The sequence below is a fragment of the Castor canadensis genome, chromosome 8 (assembly GCF_047511655.1).
Source record: "Castor canadensis chromosome 8, mCasCan1.hap1v2, whole genome shotgun sequence".
NCBI classification, from domain to species: domain Eukaryota; kingdom Metazoa; phylum Chordata; class Mammalia; order Rodentia; family Castoridae; genus Castor; species Castor canadensis.
The window spans coordinates 52,907,622-52,931,881 of record NC_133393.1 but is presented as its reverse complement, the minus strand read 5'-3'; the positions used below and the strand labels follow the sequence as shown (position 1 = coordinate 52,931,881).

Sequence of the window (24,260 nt, the reverse complement as noted above, 5' to 3'; positions counted from 1 at the left end):
AAAGCAGTGATTCTCAAGGTGGGGAGGGAGGAAGATTTAACTCCATAGGAGATTTCTGGCAGAGTCTAGAGAGATTTTTGGTTGCTACAACTGAAGGCGGATGTTACTAGCATCTAGTGGGTAGATGCACAGAATAGTACTCCAAACAAAGTTACCAACTCCAAAATGACAATAGTGCTGAGGCTGAGAAACCCTGAGAGAGAGACAGAGACAGGTGGGTCAGTTTGCAGATTATGTATTAAGATGGCTAGATGGATGGAAGGAATAAAGAGATGGATGGATGGATGGATGGATGGATGGATGGATGGATAGATGGATGAATGGATGAAAAGACAGACATGAATATGGCCTAGAAGTTACTTTTGATTCAAAGTGTTACAGTTACCCTTTCAGTCTTGGTGTAGTGTTGTCATGTGGTTAAGTCATTCAAACTTACCTGCCTCTCTAAGCAGGTCACAATGTGATCCATCATATTTAAGAGCAACTTATTAGCCACACTGAGGACTAACAGAAAATCTTACAGCGATAAGGGTCATCATCCCAGACACAACTAAACATAAAAGATTGTTTCAAGATTCTAGAGCTATTAAAATAGAAAAGTAATAGCATTCTTCATGGAAGGACAGGTATTGGAAAGGGCATCCAATTGCATCTTTAGACGCGTTGCATTTTAAGTGGCCAGAATACAACAGAATACAGCTTGGAAAGCAGTCAAAAACATAGGGTTTTATATTGAGTGGGTCCCCCAAAAAACATGTGTTGGATATTTGGTCCCCAGTGTGAGGGTGGGACTAGGTAGGAGGTCATTAGGTAATTAAGAAATTGATGTACTTCTCATGAGACCCTGTTTAGTTCTCATGAGAGGTTTGTTATGAAAGAATAAGCCTGGCTCTGCACCTCACCCTGGCTTCCTGTCTCATCTGTGATTTCTCCTTCTCACACACACACTCCCACCATGACACCAGAGGCTGAATTTACACATCCTCCTGATCTTGGACTTTTTCCAAACCTGTGAACTAAATAAACTTCTTTTATTTATAAAGTATCTGGCCTTGAGTATTCATTATAGTACCAAAAAATATAACTGTACAGTCTGGAAATAGAATAGATGTAGAGATGAGTATTTCAGCTTGGCAGCTGTAGCTCAAGTCATGAGACAATTGCTTTTTGAGGATAAGAGAGTAGAAACATTGATGGCACATTGGACTTTGGAGAGCACCCCCAAGGAAGAGCCAAGAAAAGGGAGTGGCAAAGTGACAGAGGACCTCAAATGTCACCAGGGCCCAGGGAGGAGAGAGTTTAAAAGAAGAAAAATGTGTGACCATCAGAAGTGCCACAAGGAAATCCAGACAAATTGCCATGGTATTAAAACTGACTGGCAGGCTTCAGATGTGCAACAGGTGCAGAGAATTGAGGATTAGACTATAAAATAAAATGGAGACACTCTGAGTCCACTGCTTATTTGAGAAGTAGGGAAGTTAGGAAGGCAACGAGGCAAGGGCTCTCCAAAGGCCAATGTGCCATCAGTGTTTCTACTCTCATGAAGGTAGGCAGTTTCAGCCTAAAATTACAGCTATTAAAAAACATTCTTTAAGAAGGGGAGGGGAGTAATTGATAAAGAAAACGTGGGTCTCAATAAAATCAATTTTTCCTTTCTGAATATGAAGAACAAAGAGTGGTCACAGCCATTTGAAATGTGGAAGTCACAAGGACATTTTTACTTTTCCAATGCCCATGAACTGAAAAGAATCAAATACTGAAATTTATTTCCTAATCTGCCTGAAATGCCCAGAATCTTTTGGGTCTCTCTCCAACTGAAAAAAAAAAAGCTATGAAGATAATTGGACACTTCCAAAAAAGCACTCAGGATGAGCTATGCTAACACCTGTAGGGGAGGTTTCTGCTTTCCTATTCAGATTGGACTTCACAGTCTCCAGGAGAAACTTACGCAAGACATTTGGCAGGAATTTACCAATCAATGCTTCTATTTTAAAAGCAAGAGTAATGTATTAGCTTAGCAAATTTGTTTTTATGCCAGAGAGGAAAATGGTAACACTGACCTGAAATGGTTCTAGTCATTGATAATCCATCTAAAAGAAAATGGTGCAATTTGGAGTTCTAATGACTATCAGTGATAAGAATGGCAGAGTAACTTGTTTGCTGCTTTGGCAAGGCCTGGCCCCTGAGTTCAATTACATAAACATCCTTTGTAAACTTGCTCACAGTCAGGAAACTAGAATCCAACCACTGCTGCACAAAATCTAGAAATCTGGATCAAGGATAATCACCATCCAAATTCATTCTGATTATTTGAAATAGAACTTTGTATCTATCCACTTATTTATACTCTGTTCTAAAAAGGAGTCAATGCTAAATTTGTTTCGTTTATAAATATATAGCCTGTCTTAAAATTCATGCTATAATATATAACTTATCCATGAACACACCTGACAAAAGCAAAGAATGTTTTCAAAAATTTGAAAATTTTCAAAAACACCATCTCTTTTGGAAAGAATATATAGAAGATAGAATCAATGTTGGGAAGTGGGGTGTGGCCTTAATAATCATCTCCTTCAGCCACTAACCCAATACATACAAGATTAGGTATCTGAGGCCAAGAGCAAATTGTGGAAAATATTCCTTTAACTCTGATTTTAAGATGAACTCCATACTAGAGTCATAGTTATTTAATCTTCAGTGTAATTTCCTGAGAGAAGCTTCCATAAGATGTTTGGCACAAAGTTGCCAATCTACACTCATATTTTAAAGGTAAGAGTAACATACTGTTAGCTACTTATGGGTTGCATAGAATTTGTTAATAATAATAATGATATTAAATATTCTTTTCATTATTATCATTTGCCTCAAATCACTTCCCAGAAACAGGTGCTAATTTTCAAAACTCTTGATCTCTTTCACCACATCTCCAGAGTAACATGGGGCTCACATCCTTCACTGGAGGTCAGGATAGAGGCAAAAAAGAGCAGGATGTCCCTCCTAGCCTGTAGCCTACGCAACACAGTGAGGGAAGTTTTTTTGAGAACAGGACGCTGGGGTTTGATTTGGTTGGTATCGCAATCACACCAATTATCAGACTACTTTAAAGAGGAAGCCATGGAGTAGCACCCACTGCAGGGGCCAGCAGAGGCTGAAGGGAGAGATGGCTCAGCTGTCTAGAGTCACTTCACTGAACCTAGAAATCAAGCAACTCAGGGAAAATCTGCCAGGGAAGTCTTACGGCAAAGAGAGTGACATTGCTCTGCCACCTGCCCTTTATGGAGCCTGGTAGTTTTCCATTTTGCAGTGGGAGAGCCATCAGAAAGCATGTGCTTCTGCACAGGGAAACGCCACCAGACTCAATTACCCAACAAACCTTGATGAAACACCAATAAGACACCAAAAATACCAAACCTCTAAATCTCACTGTATCAGATGCCAGCACCACTGAATAATCCCCTAAAACCACAGGTCATTATCTTTCCTTTCACCCACAGTTCTCCTCTTTGGAGCTTGACTATTAAATGGTGGTGACTTTCAGCATATAGAATGAGAGTTTCTTTTTTCTCAACCAAGAAATGAAAAAGATGAATGGTATTTTCCACTATATTTGAATGTCTAACTTCTTAGAAAAATTATAAAACAACTTTTGTTAATATGATGACTACAGATTGCAAGACTTGCCTGCACAACGATTATCCTGATACTAGGTATTTGGCTCTTGCCATGCAAAAATATAGTCACTGCAGGCTAGTGGAGTGGTTCAAGTGGTAGAGCACATGCCTAGCAAGCGTGAGGCCTTGAGTTCAAACCCCAGTACCCCCCAAAAAAAAAGGTCATTAAAGAAGAGAGAAGAGAAATTACAAAATATGCAAACCGCACTGTGTTTAAACTTTTAAACTTCTGGTAATTGTTATCACAGAAATAAGTATGTCTTTTTTCAGTCTTAGCTGTCCTCATCAATTGATGGGAAGCCCTTACTGCAGGTCAACTATTATTAAAGAAAACCACGCTGGAGAGGAAAGTAATATTCAATTGTCAAGAAAATGCATTAACTTGAACTAGACAGATCCTACCAGTGTTTTATGTGCTATTTGGCTTTCTGTTAATAAAAAATGACTACTGAGATAACTGATTCATAAGAGAAAAAGGGTTGTTCTGAATCCATTTTAGAGGTTTGAGTCCATAACTAGTTGAACCTGCTGCTTTCTGGTCTGTGGGAAGATAGCACATTATGGCAGGAACACAAGGAGGGGGTAAACAGTGAGGGAAAGGGACTGGGGTCCTATGAACTCCCTAAGGACATGCCCCCAGCGATTCAAAGTCCTCCCAATAGGCCTCATGTTTTGAGCCTCAAAATAGCGCTAAGCTGGTGACCAAGCTTTTAGCACATGGGCCTTTGGGGACATTCCATATCCAATAAGTACCACTTTATTACTAGACCTTTGCAGTAAAGATATCCAAATGAATGTCATGATCACTTCATAGATTACCATGAAGCAAATGGCTCTGCATTTTGCAGATTGGCTCACAAGAACAACTAGAAATGTTTGTAGGTATTTATAGGAAAACAAGGCATCCACAGTCAGCACAGCCTGTATGTTCCTACAGACACTTTTAAGGTACCTATTTATTAAGAGCCTATTTGAAGCCTGGCATGGTGACACACACCTATAAGCCCAGCACTCAGGAGGTTGAGACAAGAGTATCATGAATTCAAAGCCAGCGTGGGCTACACAGCCTGACTATCTGAAAAAGAAGAAAAAGAAAAAAGTCCATTCAAGTACAGAGTCTCCTTTCTGTGAAATTTCTGCTAAGACCCCAGGGGTCTTGGTTTTCCTGGACACTGTTTGTGAAACATTATTCTGAAGTCTCTCTTTTAAGTGGTTTAAAGTGTCCACTTGTTTGTTTTTACTAATGGTTTGCTTGCTAAAGCCTTTCCTTATAGATAATCCTAAAGCAAACTTTTGCCCAAGCCTTCAGTTAAGCATCAAAAGGTCAGAGTGAGCAAGGTCTAAACCAAGGAGGAGTTTCATGACAAAATAGCTACTACAGAAATAGGAGGAAATACCACACCATTGCCATACTGGTGTACTTCTCTCCAAACAGTTTTTCTTATCTGCCCACCCCCAACCACAAACAACAAAACATCCACACCTGGCCATTGGCAACACCTGGAACTTTCCAAAGCTTGCCTGTTTGTTCTGTCCTCTGCTTTTCTTTCTTCATTCTGGACACCTCAGTAGTATGTTCTTCTCCCACTTTAACTGGTTCATGTGGGCTTGTCAAAATTTGCTTTTGAGAAAAATCTAACATAGAAATCTCATCATGACTCCTTTAAATATTTTTCAAAAGCTTTAAATGTTATCTTTCTTATAGGTGTTTGCCTTCTAATATAAACATATAATTCAATTGGTACTTAAAGAGTACAGAGATTTTGAGCAAAAGGGGACATTAGAGATGATCTAATATGACACAAGATGACACTGAGGACCAGACACATGGTGCCGATGGCCCAAGACCATAGAGCTAAGTGGACCCAGCATCTCACAGCATCAAGGTCTCTGAACTCTCAGAACAGTTTGCCAAACTCCCAGCCATCTTAATCCTAAGTGTTTTAGAGAAAAAGAGGAATTCCTGAAAGTTACCTAAGCCACCTAATTTTAAGACTGCCAACCAAAAGACTGCATGACAGTGTGACTCTATGACTTTCAGGAGGCTCAGAACCAAAGCCCTTGGCTCAGTTTTCTTCTTTGTACATCTAAAAGGACAGGACAGACCTTCTAGATGCTCTAGGCATACAGCATGTTCCCATTGTGGGCCTGAGCCTGTCGCAGACACTAGGGAGGTGCTGTTAATGAAGGAGGTGAAGTCCTCTTTCACCCAATAAAGTAACCTTATAGCAGGAGAGATACTAGCACATCCTAGAAAGGACCAGTTTTCCCAAGTTGCCCAGTAGTTCAGTATCAGCCCTACTTCATCAACAACTTGAAGAAGACTACTAGGGAAACTATTACTTGTTCCACATCTTCGAGTGGCCTAAACACTGGTTGAACCAGCTTGCTCATTACCGCTAAAATTTCCTGCATGCAAACTTTAAGCCACAAAAAGTTTCTAAGACATAATATGAAAGCCAACACAGGATACCCTGCAGATTCTGTGGGGGACAGTGAAATTGTCACATTTGGTAGATTGTGGACAGCAGGACGAGTGTACAAATCTGTGCAAACAGCACGCACCTGGGCACAGGCTGGCCGAGTGCCGATGGTTACACCACTTACAATGTCATTATTGTGTAATCCACCCCTCCCTCTGTAGCACACCATACCCAGCCAGAGTCACCAACTTCTAAATAACAATCTAGTCACTCTGTGACCTGTGTGTTTAAGAAAGGAGAAGTCACACATACAAATATAATCATACACATTTCTTGAAGTCATCAACCTGGCGATATCCAGAACAAGTAGCCTCCTTTGGGAAGGCTCATCTCACCAGTTAGCTATTGATAGACTCCCTTTGCACACTGGTTGCCAGTGCTAAAAGCTAAAAGCTGAAATGCCATCAAGAATTTATCCAGGAAAAAGCACTCCTCCTTAAGACTGATTTCGTAGAGTGCTGTGGACTTGCAACATAGGGGGTAGGTGACCTGCATTGGTGGAGGACCCCTACTTACTGCCCAGAGTGTTTCCATCCTTAGAATTTCATTTGAACACAGTTCTGACACTGAGGATCAAAGTCCACAAAGACAATTATCAAATGGACATAGATATCAATAAGTTCACCCTTTCCCTGTCTAGCACCTTTATCTACCGGTTAATTGGATGACCACTGGAACCCAACCCTTTCTGATGTTGGGCAAGAGGAAATAAATCTGTGACAGCCAAGAGAGCTACCACACTGTTAATGAACCACTCTTCAAAGGAGTGTGTGGGAGGCGAAATCCCCAGCTGAAGCAATGCCTGAATGATCTGTGACCTTTACACAGCTTTCTCTCTAGCCCTCCAAGATCCCAGCTAGCTAATGGTTTTCTGACTACTTCTAGCCTGAAGTCCCCCATCTTTCTCATGGAGAAGACAGCCCTCAAAGTGACAATGGCAGGATTTTTGCATGGCCTCCCACTGAAGTTTCAAGAGGCATACTTTCCAGATGAGTCCATGACCTATGGTGCTTGCCCAAACTCTGTTCCCCACAGGCCTGGAGGGCAGGGAGGAGTGACTGCCGCAGCTGTTTCTCTTCTCCCAGCACTCCAAGCACCTCTGCCCTGGCTCACTTCCTTTTCCTTGGTGGGAACCGGGAGGTTGAAAAGGGGGTATTTTCTGTGCCAACAAAGCAAGCAGAGAGAGACTTCCATCTGAAACTGGGACTAGCCTGAAGGAAGTTAATTTGACCAGAACGATGGGCTCCCTAATGGAAGATGGTGACCAAATTAAAAGCAAAGGCATTTCTTCTATTACTTGTGTCTTCAGTTTGACAGTTTATCAACAAGCACTCATTGGCATGGGCTATGAATTTACCTCTGTGCTGTAGATTTGAAGCAGGAGACAAAGTAAACGGAAGGTGGTCATTTGTCTGAGAAGGTCTGTGTTCTTGCTGTGTGTAAATTTATTCTCAGGTCCTAAACAGCCAAGGATGAATCAGTCCTTGCTGATGAGGCTTTCAGGCTGATAGGAATGTGGACAGAGTTTCTCAAGCTCATTGCTAGTGGCATTTGGGCCCTGGTCATTTGTGTTGTGGGATATCTGGTATATAGTAAGATGTTTTACAGCATCCTTGATCTTACCCATGAGAGCATGGTGCCTACTGCCCCATCTCAAGTTGTGATAACTGATAGGCCAAATGTTTTCTGCTGAACAAAATTGTTGCTCCTATCCCCTCCCCATGAAGTATCAATGACACAGACATTTAAACTATAGTATAAGTTTAGTAGTGGGATAATATATAAACTGTTTTCTCATGAAAGAGAGTCTAAACATCTCTGCCAAAAAAGGGACTCAGAGGAGGCAGTGCTTGAACAGGACCAAGTTTAAAAAAAGAAAAGTAGAAATTCAGTGGGCATCCCAGAAAAATGGCAGTGGGATGTGCCATGCAAACAGAAACGACGCATGCATCAAAGCAAAAAGGCAGCAAACTGCAAAAACTGGCTGCAGTTGAGCATAGAGTGTCACAGGTGACGGCTAGTGAGAGAGAGAAAGAGAGACTGAGACAGAGATAGAGAAAGCTGGCAGGGAGGCAGGAGCAGATCACTGGAGCCTTGGTACTGCACAGAAAGGAGACCAGCCTCCTTTCACCTGTGAAAAGACAGATGCACATGGAATGTTTTCAGCAGGAGCATGACACAGTTTTTAAAAATTTTTTGTTTTACAATGAAAGCTATTACCATTGCTCTAAGGACAATTGCAATCTAGTACAGAAAAAAAAAGGCACCCAGGAAATGTCACTGAATGCATAGCCATATCCCACATAGGTGAAAGTAGTCATTATTATTGTATTTTTTTAAATAGGCCATTCTTTTTCTTTTTTTATTTTATTTTATTTTTATTTTATTAGCATATTATTGTTGTACTGGGAGTATATTGTGCCATTTATAAAAGTTCTTACGATATATCATAGTTGTATCCACCCTTTCATTGTTCTCCTTTAACGCCCCCCCCCACATGTTTAGAATAATTTCAACAGGTTTCATTTCTCCATTTTTATACATGAGTACATAATAATTCCACCATATTCATCCTCCTACACCCTTTCCTTATATCCCTCCCCCTCCCTCTGGTACCAACCCCCAGACAGGGCCTGTTTTACCTTCTTCCTCTCCATTTTATTTATTTATTTATTGTTTTTTTATTCATATGTGCATACAAGGCTTGGGTCATTTCTCCCCCCTGCCCCCACCCCCTCCCTTACCACCCACTCCGCCCCCTCCCTCTCCCCCCCACCCCCTCAATGCCCAACAGAAACTGTTTTGCCCTTATCTCTAATTTTGTTGTAGAGAGAGTATAAGCAATAATAGGAAGAAACAAGGGTTTTTGCTGGTTGAGATAAGGATAGCTATACAGGGCATTGACTCACATTAATTTCCTGTGCGTGGGTGTTACCTTCTAGGTTAATTCTCTTTGATCTCACCTTTTCTCTAGTTCCTGGTCCCCTTTTCCTATTGGCCTCAGTTGCTTTTAAGGTATCTGCTTTGGTTTCTCTGCGTTGAGGGCAACAAATGCTAGCTAGTTTTTTAGGTGTCTTACCTATCCTCACCCCTCCCTTGTGTGTTCTCGCTTTTATCATGTGCTCAAAGTCCAATCCCCTTGTTGTGTTTGCCCTTGATCTAATGTCCACATATGAGGGAGAACATACGATTTTTGGTCTTTTGGGCCAGGCTGACCTCACTCGGAATGATGTTCTCCAATTCCATCCGTTTACCAGCGAATGATAACATTCCGTTCTTCTTCATGGCTGCATAAAATTCCATTGTGTATAGATACCACATTTTCTTAATCCATTCGTCAGTGGTGGGGCATCTTGGCTGTTTCCATAAGTTGGCTATTGTGAATAGTGCCACAATAAACATGGGTGTGCAGGTGCCTCTGGAGTAACCTGTGTCACAGTCTTTTGGGTATATCCCCAAGAGTGGTATTGCTGGATCAAATGGTAGATCAATGTTTAGCTTTTTAAGTAGCCTCCAAATTTTTTTCCAGAGTGGTTGTACTAGTTTACATTCCCACCAGAGGTGTAAGAGGGTTCCTTTTTCCCCGCATCCTCGCCAACACCTGTTGTTCGTGGTGTTGCTGATGATGGCTATTCTAACAGGGGTGAGGTAGAATATTAGTGTGGTTTTAATTTGCATTTCCTTTATTGCTAGAGATGGTGAGCATTTTTTCATGTGTTTTTTTGGCCACTTGAGAAAGTTCTGTTTAGTTCACTTGCCCATTTCTTTATTGGTTCATTAGTTTTGGGAGAATTTAGTTTTTTAAGTTCCCTATATATTCTGGTTATCAGTCCTTTGTCTGATGTGTAGCTGGCAAATATTTTCTCCCACTCTGTGGGTGTTCTCTTCAGTTTAGAGACCATTTCTTTTGATGAACAGAAGCTTTTTAGTTTTATGAGGTCCCATTTATCTATGCTATCTCTTAGTTGCTGTGCTGCTGGGGTTTCATTGAGAAAGTTCTTACCTATACCTACTAACTCCAGAGTATTTCCTACTCTTTCCTGTATCAACTTTAGAGTTTGTGGTCTGATATTAAGATCCTTGATCCATTTTGAGTTAATCTTGGTATAGGGTGATACACATGGATCTAGTTTCAGTTTTTTGCAGACTGCTAACCAGTCTTCCCAGCAGTTTTTGTTGAAGAAGTTGCTATTTCTCCATCGTATATGTTTAGCTCCTTTGTCAAAGATAAGTTGGTTATAGTTGTGTGGCTTCATATCTGGGTCCTCTATTCTGTTCCACTGTAGACCATTCTTTTTCAATTCAAGGAAACATGAAACTGAAATAAGGCATTGCAAGGGTGGAAGTTAGGACAGATAAGTTTTATTTATTTATTTATTTATTTATTTATTTATTTATTTATTGGCAGAACTGGGGCTTGAATTCAGGGTCACATGCCTGGTAGGCAGATGCTCTTATCACTTGAAGCACACCTCCAGTGAAAAACAGACCATTCTTTTTATGAACAATACCTTCTTGTTAGTATAATTTCTGTTTTTAGTAAAGCAGCTTAGATTCTTTCATCTGAAACCCACCAGACTGTCAATTTTTCATTGAGTGTCTGGATTATTTCTATGCCCTGACACCTAGTAGAGACCCTGGTATGCTCAGATCCTCATTAATTTTTATTGGATAAATAATACTACAGGAGCAAGCAAAATTTGTCATAAAGGATCAGAGAGTAAATATCTTTGACTTTTCAGGTCAGGTAGCTCTGTCCCAACTATTCAGCCCAGCAAATGTACCCACAATCTGTCTCTGAGTGTGCATGACTTTGTTCCAATAAATCTTTATTCATAAAAACAGGAAGCAGGCTGACTGGGGAAATGGTTTGTTGGCATCTGTTGCAGACAAAGGTGTTCTCAATGTCTTGAAGAGGAACAGTTACTCAAGAATGTTTTTCCCAAATAAACATCTCCATAAACACTGGGAGGGCCACCTCTCCATGCTGAGTTTGAGCAGTTTAATCTGCTGTCACAGATGTATCCACTTGCTGTAGTAAACTGGAAGTCACAGAACACTAGAAGCAGATTTAAATCAATCGCAACTTTTCCTGCTGAAGAAGCTATCATCATCACTGTGCCTTGCTCAAGGTTCTTTGGTTTTCCCACTCTGACACCACACATCTGGGGGAGAAAACTTACTTCCACAGTTTCCATGGGCAGCATTCCCTGTACCCTACCTCACTCTTGTGGGAAATGAGTAGTTTTCACCATGGAAGGGAAGAAATACCCCAGAAGTAGAGCTGAAGCATTCACTGCGCCCAGTTAGGGTAGAATGTGGGGCAATACTGTACTATCTTACAGTAAGCTGAGGCAGCAACACTATAGAGCTGGTAGTGCCCACACCAGCTATGTCCAGGGATGTACTCAATACCAAAGCCAGAGAGAGCCTCTCTAGGAACAAAGGGACCCCAAAAGAAAAGGAATACAGCACCCAGCTTTCAGTAACACAAAGCAAGTGATCACCTGAATGTAGCTTCATTGATTAGGAGGGCCTGGACATACATTTCCTGACAACAGCATTCTTTTCCATCCCATTGGATCTAAGACCTGGCCAGCTAGGAGATCTTTAAGGATCTACTTCCTGTTGATTTAGAAGAGAAACTTCTCTAAGTACTGCCATTTGGTTCCCAAGACATAGAAGATGTTGCAACACAATCGTCATTGAAAGGCTAGCCACATCCTGGGGCACTAAAAGCTTCACAGGGCAACTTCTCCTGCCCTGAGTGTCTTCTGTTTTATAAATGAAAGAACAAGGGCAAGTGGAACTCACCCAGACAATGGGTCTTCCCAAATCCTAGAAGGGCCAGGTACCCCTCTCCTCCCTGAGCTTGTCAGTACATGAATTAGGGACAAGTTATGGTTGGAGAAACCTCTTGTTATTCCTTACTGATTTCATTTTCCTTGTAATCTTGAGGTTCCAAGGTTCCAGAGTAACAAGACAAATAAGAAAACTTGAAGCGCTGGTATTTAAAGTGGAAAACATATTAGAAATACAGCAATCCAAGGTCCAAATGTTCCTTGGAACAGTCTGGAATAGAACCCAGAAGAGTTAAAAACTGCCAGAAAGGTAAAAGTCCAGGTGCATTTCATAACAGGTCAGCAAGTGAAGGTGATTGATTTCTGTCTTCTACCAATAACTCCTAATTGATTGATAGAAACCACCTCTTCCTTAATGCTTTCATTAAGACCTGGGTTCACAAACCAACCCACCCATGTTACATGAACCACTACACTTAACCCTACACCAGAACTCATACTTGAGAGGTTCTCCTTAGATGTTTCGAACAAGTCAACAAAATCATCCACATTTTGACTCAAAAGATCTCTCATGGTCAGATGGCTCCTCAAAATGGTATGGAAGTGATACCACGAAAGGCACATGAGTGATGCTGCTCACAGTCTACCAGGGCTGGAGACTGCACGGGTGCACTAGAACAGGCCACCTCTGCTTCCCATGTGCCAAATGATCACAAGAGAGTCACAACTGTATTTGTTTTAGGATCTAGCTGAGCACATGAACACTGAGGCACTTTTCCCCTCTTATACAATTTTGGGAATAAATAAAAATGAACTGCTTCCAAAAATGCAGAATATGAAATGCTACAATTTATATTGTCTTGTCTATGCCTCACCCTACTTCCTTGACCCCCTAAAAAAAGCACCTTAATTGTTTTAGTTATAGCAGTTGTTCTCATCAGAGGGAACTTTGGCCACTCAGGAAGGACCAATCTGTAATATCTATAGACATCTTTAGTTGTCACCACTGAGGAGAAGTTGTTCCTGGCATCTGGTGGGTAGAGGCACACGTTGCTACAAAACAGGACAACCCCACAGTGAAGACTGACTCAGCCCCAAGGTCCATTCTGTGGCGATGGAGAAACCCTGGTTTACACATTGACACTGTGAAACACACTGCAAAGATGCTCAAACATGAGGGCAAATCTAGGCTGCATTCATGGCATCCACACCAGGAGATCAGGATTCTATATTGACATATTTGTCTCCCACCCTATTCAGAGAGGTGAGACCCTGGACTGCTTGGGGATATGGAAGGACTCAAGGCTGAGAACCTTGATGGTTCTAGGAAGCTGGACTTTTTATCTAAAGTCTTCCTGGATTCAGGGCAGACTTTTCTGCAGAGTGGGACAGTGCTCTTTCTTTAGGAAAGGGAATTGAAGGTGTGGGTGAGAAAGACATTGGAGAGATGTAGTCCTCCCTTATCTCCAGTTTCACTTTCTGAAGCTTCACTTTACACATTTTCAAACCATGGATGGAAAAATCCAGAAATAAACAATTCACAAAATTTAGATAACTTTTATTATAGTATAATTATTATAGCTCTATTTTATTATTGCTATTTTTAACCTATCATTGTGTAGAATTTATAAATTAAACTTTGCCATATCTATGCATAGGGAAACACACAGTATATACTGGCTCAGCATAGCTGAGGTTTCAGGCATCTTTTGGAGGTCTTGGAAATTATTCCTCGAGGATAAGAGGGTCTTGCTCAAAATGAGCGTCTATCTGTAATTTTACAAAACTCTAAAGAATATTTTAGGACTATATGGAACTTTCTCCAAAATAAAGCATATTTTAGGACACAAAACAAGTCTTAAAAAATATAAGAAAATTGAAATAACCCCCCTGCATCTTGTCTGACCACAATGGAATGAGACTAGAACTCAACAAAAGAAGCAGCAGAACGGGGCTGTGTATATAGCTCAGTGGCAGAGCACTTGCCTAGCATGTGCCAGGCCCTGGGTTCAAACCCCACACCACAAAAAAAAAAAAAAAAGAACCAGAAAATATCAAAAGCCTGGAAACAGAACAATACATCACTGCATGATCAGTGAGTCATTGAAGAAATAAGGAAGGAAATCAAAAAGTTCATGGAAGCTAATGAAAATGAAAACACAACCTACCAGAACCACTGGAACACAGCAAAGGCAGTGCTAAGGGGAAAGTTTATAACTATCAATGCCTACATTAAAATTACAGAGAGACTGCAAATATATGACCTACTGCTCTATCTCAATCCCCTAGAAAAACAAGAATGAGCTAAACCCAAAACCAGCAGGAGAGAAATAAAAACAAGGGCTGAAATCAAGAAATAGAGACCCCAAAAAATGCAATGAATCAACAAAACAAAAGTTGGTTCTTTAAAAAGATATGTAAGATTGACACCCTTAGTGAACCTGAATAAAATTGGGGGGGAAGACCCAAATTAATGAAATTAGAAATAGAAAAGGGGATAACAACAAACACCAATGAAATGCAGAAAATCATTAGGGAACACTTCAAAGACCTATATTCAAATAAATTGGGAAATCTAGAAAAATTGGATACATTTCTAGCCACATGTGAGCAACCAAAATTGAACCAAGAGACTATAAATCACCTAAATAGATCTATTAACAAGCAATGAAAATGAAGCAGCCATTGTCTCCCAAAAAAGAAAAGCCTAGGACCTGACAGGTTCACTACTGAACTCTACCAGACCTTTAAAGATGAACTAATACCAACATTCCCTATACTTTTCCATGAAATAGAAAGGTAAGGAACACTCCACACTCATTCTATGAAGCCAGTATAATACACATCCCAAAACAAGGATACAGAGAGAGAGAGAGAGAGAGAGAGAATTACAGGCCAATCTCTTTAATGAACATAGAGGTAAAGCTTCTCAATAAAATACTGGCAAACTGAATTCAACAACATATCAAAGAGATCATACACCATGACCAAGTCAGACTCATTCCAGAGATACAGGTATAGTTCAACATATGCAAATTAATAAATGTAATACAGTATATAAACAAAAGCAAAGAAAAAAACCACATGATTATCTCAATAGATGCAGAAAAAATTTTTGTCAAATACAACATCCCTTCAAGATAAAAGCTCTGATGAAGCTTGAAATAGAAGGAAATTACCTTAAAATAATAAAGGCTATATTCGACAAGCCTATAGCCAACGTCATAGCAAATGGGGAAAAACTGAAACCATTTTCTCAAAAGTCAGGAATGAGACAAGGGTGTCCACTCTTTCTACTCTTATTCAACATAGTTTTGAAATACCTAGGAAGAAGAAATAAAAGGAATGCAAATAGAAAAGGAAGAAGTCAGATTATTCCTATGGCATGACCTTATACCTAAAAGACCCAAAAAACTCCACCAAAAAACCCCTAGACATCATAAACACATTAGCAAAGTACCAAGATATAAAATCAATTTACAATCAATTCTATATACCAGTAGCTATTCAACAAACTAAGAAAGAATTTAGAGAAACCATTCCATTTACAGTAGCTTCAAAAAATAAAATATCTAGAAATCAATTTAATGAAGGAAGTAAAAGACCTTTATAACAAAAACTATAAATGACTGAAGAAAGAAATCTCAGAAAACATCAGAAGATGGAAAGATATACCATGCTTATTGATTGGCAGAATTAATACTGTGAAAATGGCTATACTACCAAAAGCAATCTATATGATCAATGCAATTTCAATCAAAATTCCAATGACATTCCTCACAGAGACTGAAAAATCAACCCTAAAGTTCATATGGAAGCACAAAAGACTGCGAACAGCCTAGGCAATACTAGCAAAAAGAGCAATGCTGGAGATATCACAATACCTGACTTCAAACTGTACTACAGAGCCATAGCAATAAAAACAGCATGGTACTGGCACAAAATCAGACAAGAAGACCAATGGAACCAAATAGAAGACACAAACATAAATCCAGCAGCTACTTCTAACTGATTTTTGACAAGGCACCCAAAGCATTTGATGGAGAAAAGACTGCCTTTTCAACAAATATTGCTGGGAAAACTAGATATCTGTACATAGAAGATTGAAACTAGATCCATGTCTTTCACCCTGTGCAAATATCAATTCAAAGTGGTTTAAAGACTTAATATAAGGCCTGAAAATTTGAACCTAGTGCAGAAAAGAGTAGGAAATACATTGGAACATATAGGCATAGGCAATAACTTCCTAAATAGATCTCTAATGGCTCAGCAACTAAGAGAAAGAATTGACAAATGGGACTACATCAAACTAAAAAGTTTCTGCACAACAAAGGAAACAGTCACCAGACTGAAGAGGCAACTCACAGAATGGGAGAAAATCTTTACTACCCATACATCTGACAAAGGATTAATCACTAGAATATAGAGGGAGCTCAAAAAACCAAACTCCCAAAGAATCATTGGCCCAATAAAGAAATGGGCAAATGAACTGAACAGAGTATTTACAAAAGAAGTCCAAATGGCCAAAAAACACATGAAGAAATGCTCAACATCCCTGGCCATAAAGGAAATGCAAATCAAAACCACATTAAGATTCCACCTCACTGCTGTTAGAATGGCTATCATCAAGAACACAAACAACAAAATTTGGTGAGGATCTGGGGTGGGGGGACCCTCATTACACTGTTGGTGGGAATGTAAATTAGTGAAACCACTATGGAAAACAGTATGGTGACTCCTCAAAAAACTAAAGCTAAAATTAGAACTGCCATATGATCCTGCAATACCACTCCTATGCAGATATCCAAAGGAATGTAAGTCAGGACACAATAAAGACACCTGCACACCCATATTTATTGCAGCATCATTCACAGTAGCCAAGCTGTGGAAACAGCCCAGATGCCCTACAACTGATGAACAGATTAAGAAAATGTGATATACATATGTATATAATGGAATTTTATTCAACCATAAAGAAGAATGAAATTTTGTCATTTGCAGGGAAATGGATGGAACTGGAGAACATCATCTTAAGTGAAGTTAGCCAGGTTCAGAAAGACAAAGGTTGCATGTTTTCTCTTATATGTAGAAGATACATCCAAAACAAACATAAGCATTATGATATATACATATAAATACACACAGAACATGTTTCTAAAAGTGGTACTGTTAGAAGAGACTAAGGAGGGAAGGGAAAAAAAGAGTATTTTAGGGCTGGAGTCATGGCTCAAGTGGCAGAATACTTGCCTAGCAAGCATTAGGCCCTTAGTTTAAACCACAGTTCTACCAGAAAATTTAAAAGCATATTTTAAATTCTAAATGAGACACATTAAGTATTCTTATGGCCAAAAACGTTGATATTAAATATAAAATAAAAGGTAGTAATTATATACAAGGTGTTTTTCTTCTATGCCTAGAAAGTAGTATCTAAAATTTGGTCTTGTCTGAGCACTGGGTCTTAAATGTTTTAATTAACAGGTTAATGTGACTAGAAGTAATGTGCAGCTAGGGATGGGGTGAGCAAAGGACTCTAGGCAGAGATGCAACATACAGAAGATTCAAAAACAAAGGGCACTCCACCCCTCTCAAATGGAGAATTCCAGGTAAGTCAGTGCCGTCAAGCAAAAAGCTTTGGATGGCTGGAGAGGGCCATGGGGCCCTCTCCTGCCTGGCATCTCTGCAACAGTGAGACATCTGCAGCTAGCTCTGAACCATCTTCATTTACCTTTGCTCCAAGCACACTGGGGCGTCTCTGGGAGCCAGGAATCTTTTCAGCACGTGGGATGCAATCAGAGTTGGTATTCATGTCACAAACTCACTCAGAGCCACTTGGGACTTTCACACCACCCAGCAGCCTGAGTTTTGGTCACTTCTTAATCACGTTGATCCCCCCCATTTGGGCATGAAGATAGTTCTCTCTGATAGGGAATGCACATGTGGAGAAGCATTGCTGAACAGCTGGCTCTCCTTATCCTCTGAGCATTGTGCCACCCCTCCCAGCCACCCCCCGCACCCAAGCAGGGGCCTGGCCCATCCTCACGCTTCTGTCTGTGCTCCAAAGTGTGGAAAATCCCTTTTTACTCAACTCTGCCTCTTTCATCAACTTCACGGCCTTGGGGTTCAGCCTTCCTGGCACCCCACTGCAGCCTATACCTCTCTGTAGATGTGTGTTCTCTACCTCTCACATTCATAGGCTGGTTATCTTTCAAAGTTCATCAGAAAGCACCCAACCCCACCCCCTGGGGCTCCTTCCTTCATTTCAGTGGAGAGACTACACCTGGACCATTCCACCAGGCCAGCAAGATCTGTCAACATCTGCCCCAGTATGGCTACATTCATCCGCCCAAGCCCATCTCAAAAGCTCATATTTGTTCCATCCAGTCTCTATTGTAAGGTATTCAGAATCTCAGTGGCCAGAGGGGAAGAACAAGAAGGAGGTACAGAAACTACATAGGAACTGAGGAGAGGACCTAGGGGGCCACCAGCATCCAATGGCACCCAGATGTAGCTGAAGCTAGCCTTGATGTCCAAGGGGCACAGACCTGGAAGGGAGACATGGCATCAAGTTCTAGGACATGATATCATCAAGGTCCCACCCAGTTTGGAAGAGGGTTTCAGGACCCAAACAAGGAACAGCTCCGTGTCCTATGGAGCACTAAACCCCAAAGTTAGCTTTTGTAGAGGCCCCAGCCACTCAGGCTACACTTCAAGGTAAGTCCTCAGACTTAAGAGTTTTCATAAGCTGTCTTGGAGACTGTTATTAATAAAGAAAATAATATTACTACTGACACAAATAGGGAGTGATTAAAATTGTCAAGGTGAAGCAAGCAGAGAACCTCCCTGCCACCAAAGTATTGTCACATATGATGTCAATAACCCCATGGCTAGGGTAGTAAAATTGTTCCTGAGATTCCTCAATATTTCTCTGACTTCCTGAGATAATTATGTCCCAGGAAAACCTCAGTCTCTAGTCTTTGTGTATCCTCAAAGGAGTCTCCATCACCCACCTCAACTATAAGAGCAGCACCTTCCTCCCTCTAGGTACCAAGATAGTCAGACCACAACATACACATTTCTGTAAGGCTGTCAAGAAAAGACAGAGCAGAGCCACCTTCCTCCTCCCACTGTCCTGCCCCCACTGCACCCAACCTCCCCAGTACCTCCCAGAGAATTCTAGGTTCTTTTCCTTACTCACAGCAGCTTCAGAAAACACCTCCTGACCTTGAGCTTGGCACCACCAGCTCTGTGGTACTGGCCTGTTTCTAAGCCTCAGACTCCCTAATTATAAAATGGGAATTCTCACCATATCCCCACTGAGATCAAAATGAGAAAACCTCGGGAAAATGTTTAGCATAGTATCCAGCATTGATGACAGCCACTACCATTCTTGATAGTGTTTCCTACAGCTGTGTGAGTTCTGTAGGAGCGCAACCACCATCCACCCAAAGCCTGGCAGATCTCTTTTCAAACATGGCAGAAAATGATTTCTGTCTTTGGTGCATGGAGAATCAGGGACTTGAACAAAACTGGCTATGGAAAGTCAGCTTGTAGAAATGGGGAATTTTGAAGAAGCTCCCTCTTCTCTCTCTCTCTCTCCCTCTCACCCTACACTCCTCCCGTCTTCATCTGTCTTCATCTCTGTCCCTCTCTCTTCTTCTTTCCCTCTTTCCCTTCATCCCACCCTCTTGCCCTCCCTCCTTCTCTTATTCTCTCTCCTCTCCCCCCTCATTCCCACTGACTTCCCTATAGGCAAAACTCCCAGTACCCAAACACCCAAGGCACTGGCTCCACTATCCATGGTCCTGTGGCCTTGGGCCTCAGCTCTGCTGCCTTATAGCCCCCATCCCCAGCACTGTCTGACACACACTCTACACCTCTTAATTCAAATTCTCAAGGCAGAGAAAAGGATGGCTCATCATTAATGTGGGATTACACTTGGCCAAAAGAGCTGGGGCAACCAGTGCAACATGGGCTCTGAGCCCATGTGTTGTGCAGAGATATGGACTCACATGCAAAGAAGGCACGTGGCTCAGTAGACAGTCACCACATGTCCATTACAATGCCAAGTCCAGCCAATGCCTGCAGTCTGGCTTCTAGAGCTGGGCACTGGGGAAGCTCAGGGCTTCCCCTGTATCAGCCTCAGGTCTTCACCCACCTGTGACTCTGACTGCACACATGTCCTTTGACGCATCCAGGACTGGATCAGGCACTCGGAGTCAAATTTTGAAAGTGGGCAGCAGTTATGCCCTGGAGAAGGAAAGGAAGCAAGGCTGTGAGCCCATCCAACATGGTGTCTGCCTCCCTGGAACTCTCAGTACACTGTTTCCCATACAATGCTTTAGAAGCAAGTGCCCTGTGAGGAGTTAACAAGTGCTCCTCTCTGAAACACTATGTGGGCAGATAAATTGTGCACATCAGCACATCAAAGTTCTACAGGAACAAGCTAGCATTTCCCAAAGTTATTTGACATAAGAACTCTTTTTTCCTAATGGGAACCTTTCCATCCAGATCTTTTAGTCTTTATGATTCTAAAAAGATGTTTTGGTGTTTTAATGCACTTCATTGTCAAAGTTTGTACATAGTCAAGATGTACGACATGGTGACTGTAACAAAGTAATTAACATGTCTGTCACCACATGCCAGCCATGAGCGCACCTTAAGCTGAAAGGTTGTACCCTGATCAAGGTCTCCATTCCCTCAACCCCAGACCCCAGCAACCACCATGCCATAAGAAAACTGTTTTAAGTAGTCTGGAAAGAGCGACCCTGTGGCATTCCAGTTGCTCCCTTTTGCCTTCTAGGTTTCTGTTCTCTATTAGCCCTTCCCACTGAGCATAAGCACTGAGGACACAGAACACTGACTCCTACTGGACAGCCTTTCCTTTTCTTTAGTGAGACATACACTATGCCCCTTCATAAACTCTCTCCCTACACACTCACGTGCATTTTTCCTTCGGTGGCTCCATTTCATCCTGTTCTCTAAATGTTCTGTCCCCCAGACGTATTCCTCACCATCTACTTTTGACCCTAAGAAGTCCAACACTCGCTTCACATGTCCACTGCCATGTGCCTGAGTCCTACTTTCACCCACTCTTTGTTGCTTGATGAGCCCTGCTTTGGTAGGACACACCTCAGGGAATGTGAGGAGAAAGAACATAATTCCCTGGGAGTTCTCAGTCTGGAAAGGGAGTCAGATCAAGTCAGTAAGAGGACAGAACAAGGTGGCAATGAAGATAAGGAGCCAGGGGCAGCTAAGGCACACAAGAGAGGAAGCATATGACTGAAGTTTAACCAAACAGTGAAGAGCAGTTGGCCTCCAGCTAGACATTGCTGGAGGCCCACGTTGGAGGCAGAGAGGAGCAGGCAGGGACCCTGAGATGAGGTTGCTGCAGGCTCCCCATCAGCCATGGTAAGAACTCTACACTTTGTAGGGTAGACTGTGAGCAGCCAGGTATGGGCTTTCCTCACAGTGGAGACATGGTCCAGTGCACACCTTGGGAGGATAACTCTGGCATCTGGGCAGGGCAGGAGCCAGGGGGTGAATCTGATGCCTCGAGCCTGTATAGATGAGGAGTGGGGCCGGGATGTTCACAGGGGAGTGAGCAGCAGTCCACTGGGCTGCCCTCACTGGACACAGACCCTCCAGCCTCAGAGTTTATGTTTGTTCAAAATCACCATCTTTTGGCTCAAATGCCTCTCCCCTCCTCTTTCTTATTTCTCCCCATGATTATTCCTATCTCCAGGCCAAGAATCCAGGGCTACTGTCAACTCCTCCTCAGCACATCTGGTTAATCTTTCCTCCCTTTGTAGCATCCTTTGCCTCTGCTCTCCTTCTCCATCCTTGTGGCTCCCACCCCAGCGCAGCCCTTAGCATCCCTTCCTGTTCCTACAGTCCCCCAAGGGATGTCTCCGTCCTCTAGGTCACCTTCAAAATGAGGTCATACATCTCCCTTGTGCCCTGCAGAAAGGCCATCATTGTAGCCATTAAAAGTTCCACATCACTATATACATCTTTGAGTCCAGCCAAGTTGTCCTTTTCCTTGTTGCCACACTTGCTTGCATGGGAACTGGGTTCCTCACACTCCTAACCAGGGTGTGCGCACTCCCTCTCTCTGCGTGGGCCCAAGGCTCAACTTAATGCTTCCCCTCCCTCCTCTGAACACCTGTAGCTCTCACCTTCTGCTGTGAGAATATTGGACATTTAGCATCCACACTTATGTAACTTTATTTATTCTATCTTACACTTAGGTCACACTTTCCAGTTAGACAGTAAGCCACTGGAAGACAGACACCGTGTTCTACATTTCATCTCCCACTCCCCTTATAATCACAATAGGAACATGTTACAATAACATGTGAATGCTGCTGACTATGGGCTCTGTGCTCCCATTACTCTATGGGTCACTAGGGGCCAACCATGGTCTTCCATGAGTAGATGTAGCACTCAGAGTTCCAAACTCACTACCGGGAATAAACAGCTCATTGAACTTTTCCACAGACAATTGCTGCATGAGCTAGGATTTCTGGTTCTTTAACTTGATGGAAAACAAGCCAAACTTGATCCAACACAGAATCTCCTAGGAGATGATGTATTTGGGGGACCATGTTCTAAGCTTGTCATGAAAGTATAACAACACTTACTAAAGAATGAACACTTTTGTACCTTTTAATATTTTCCCATTATACTAAACAAAATAATGTTCATCCTTTCTTTCCTTACAAGAATCCAATTCAAGGAGCAGTCACTGCATTCATTTTGTCACCTTGTGATAGATGTCTTCATAGTTTTAGCAAAACTGGACTGACTGTATTTTACATATTTGTATTTGCACAAAGTAAACCAAAATTACAAAAATAACAAAGGTTGATGATGATACAGAGAAAAAAGAACACTTATACACTATGGGTGGGAATCTAAATTAGTACAGCCATTATGAAGAATCCTCAAAAAAAAAAAAAGAACATATGATTTACCACATAGTACCAAGTATATATCCACAGGATATTAAATCAGTGTGCTGAAGAAACATCCGCACCCTCATGTTTGTTACAGCGTTTTTCACAATAGCTAAGATATGAGATAAACCAAGGTGTTCATCAGGATGGACAAAGAAACTGTGATGCATACGCACCATGGAATATTATTCAGCCCAAAAAAAGAATGAAATCATGTCATCTGTGTCAACATGGATAGGACTAGAGGACATGAAATGAAATAATCAGCCCCAAAAGACAAATACTACATGTTCCCCCTCATATGTGGAAGCTAACAAAATTTATCTCAAAGAGAGTAGCATGGTGATTACTAGTGGCTGTGAAGGCGGGAGGGTCAGAAAAGATTAGATAAGGGATTCCCAGGACTGGGAAGAATAAAGCATCAGCATAGTGAGCACCTATTATGTATTTGTACAGAACTAGAGAGAGGCATTCAGAGGCTCCAAACACAAAGACATGATAAATGTATAAGGAGATGGAAATGTTAAGTACTCTGATTTGATCATTACTCATTGTATATGTATATGGAATTGTCACACTATACCCCATAAGTAGGTACAATTATTATGCCAATTTTAAAAACAAATTTAAAAAACAATAAAGCCAAATAAATCAATAGTATATATGAAAATAGCACAATGAAACCCACTAAAAACTTTTTTAAAAATTGAGAGGGATAAGAAAGAGTAATAGAAGGGAAGAATTTGACCAAAGTACTTTATATGCCTGTATGGAAATATCACAGTATAACCCTGTGTACAATTAATATATGCTAATAGAAAATTTTAATATAAATTAGACAAGAGAATCTACTGAGTTGCATTTACACAGTCAACTAATAAATATTTGTTAAATTGAATACATTTTTGGAAACATTGAACTTAAACTTCACAACCTTGCAAGGTAGGAATTATTATCTGCAGTTATGATGATAACTGAAATCAAATACCTCGCCCAAGGTTACCAGCCAGCAAATGGAGCAGGATGAGCACTTTGCTCAATCTGGCTGCACGCCTTGCTCTTAACTAACTTGTAGCAGATAACAACAACAACAAATCCCCTTAATCCCAAATCTGCCCTCCACCTTCAAATGAGCTCAGTGGGCTTAACCGGAGTGTGTTTCTCTGCACAGAGAACACACAAGCACAAATATGTCACAATACAGATTCTGAGTCAGAGGTACTGGTAGCTGTGTGAGGCTTCTCCTTCTTAAAGGGAAAAGTTTACATTCATAATGCAAAAATTGGGTGGCACTGCTCTATAAAGCCAGGCTGATCACCCTACTGAGAAAAGACCAAAACCATGACGGAG

The 24,260-nt window shown here is 41.3% G+C and overlaps 1 long non-coding RNA gene across 1 annotated transcript in view; it reads right to left on the bottom strand.

Annotated features, from left to right (window-relative positions):
- LOC141425709 (uncharacterized) overlaps positions 1-24,260 on the bottom strand; it is a 283,495-nt gene that overhangs the window by 160,059 nt on the left and 99,176 nt on the right. The window contains exon 5 of the long non-coding RNA XR_012450789.1: positions 20,111-20,202. This is a non-coding gene — a long non-coding RNA (uncharacterized lncRNA). The remainder of the gene's footprint in view (positions 1-20,110; positions 20,203-24,260) is intronic.